General features: G+C 44.5%; 1 protein-coding gene across 1 annotated transcript in view; it reads left to right on the forward strand.

The window, feature by feature from the left end:
* LOC114639413 (syntaxin-binding protein 5-like) overlaps nucleotides 1–1,414 on the forward strand; it is a gene marked incomplete at its 3' end in the record, with an annotated part of 222,451 nt that overhangs the window by 42,178 nt on the left and 178,859 nt on the right. The window lies entirely within an intron of this gene.

The raw sequence follows: 1,414 nt of genomic DNA on the forward strand, positions 1-1,414 counted from the left end.
AATCCATTCCTCAGTTGAAGGACATCTGGGTTCTTTCCAGCTCCTGGCTATTATAAATAAGGCTGCTATGAACATAGTTGAGCATATGTCCTTGTTATATGTTCGAGCATCTTCTGGGTATATGCCTAGGATTGGTATAGCTGGATCCTCGGGTAATGCTATGTCCAATTTTCTGAGGAACCGCCACACTGATTTCCAAAGTGGTTGTACCATCTTGCAGTCCCACCAACAATGGAGGAGTGTTCCTCTTTCTCCACACCCTTGCCAGCATCTACTATCACCTGAGTTCTTAATCTTAGCCATTCTGACTGGTGTGAGATGGAATCTCAGAGTTGTTTTGATTTGCATTTCCCTGATGACTAAGGACATTGAACATTTCTTTAGGTGCTTCTCGGCCATTCAAGTTTCTTATCCATGGATTCAAGGGAAGCTTGATAGCCAGGGCAGATCCTGGAGCAAAGGCAGATAGCACAAAAGCTACACGAAACAGCATGAAAAGAAGCCAAGCCATCGATTCAAAAAAATCAGTGAAATTTCCCCTAATCTTGAGAAAGTTGATTATCAATAGGACCAGGATACTTATTAAACTATAAGTAAATACAACCAGAAAAGAGCATATTAATACTAAACTGCCAAATGTATATGTTTAGACTGAGGAGGTAACCCAGTAGAAATCATATTTGGCACCTAGCTCCCCGAAACCTGTGGAAAAACCAGGCAAGGCATCCATGGCTACCTGTAATCCCAGCACTCAGAAGGTACAAACAAAGGATTTCTCAGGTCCAGCTGGCTAGCTAGACTAGCTAGAAATGTGAGTTCTAGGTTCAGCAAGAAACCATGCATCAATAAACTCCAGATCAATGCAGAAAGACAGCTGACCCCAATTGGCTTCCACAGGTATGTGTACACACACAGACACACACACACACACACACACAGAGAGAGAGAGAGAGAGAGAGAGAGAGAGAGAGAGAGAGAGAAAGAGAGAGAGAGAGAGAGAAATTTTAAGGTTTAAGACAAAGAAAATGCTAAAACCTCTAAGGATAAAATGTCTGGTCACTAGACCCCTGCTCATATAAGGCAGATATGGGTCTTCGTGTAGCCCCAACAACTGGAGCAAGGGCTGTTCCTGGATCTGTTGCCTGCCTGTGGATTCTGCTCCCCTAACTGGGCTGCCTTGTCTGGCCTTAGTAGGAGAGGGTGCACCAAGTCCTACAGTGACTTGATGTGCCTGGGGGTGGGGGGTTGTTACTCAGCAGGGGGGACTCCTCTTCTCATAGGAGGATTGGAGGAGGGGCTGCATATGTGGGGGGGGGAGACTAGGAGGAGAGGGGTTCTGATATTGAGATGTGAAGAAAGAAAGAAAGAAAGAAAGAAAGAAAGAAAGAAAGAAAGAAAGAAAGAAAGAGAGAGA

The sequence above is a fragment of the Grammomys surdaster genome, unplaced genomic scaffold, assembly GCF_004785775.1.
Source record: "Grammomys surdaster isolate TR1022 unplaced genomic scaffold, NIH_TR_1.0 125704, whole genome shotgun sequence".
Lineage (NCBI taxonomy): Eukaryota > Metazoa > Chordata > Mammalia > Rodentia > Muridae > Grammomys > Grammomys surdaster.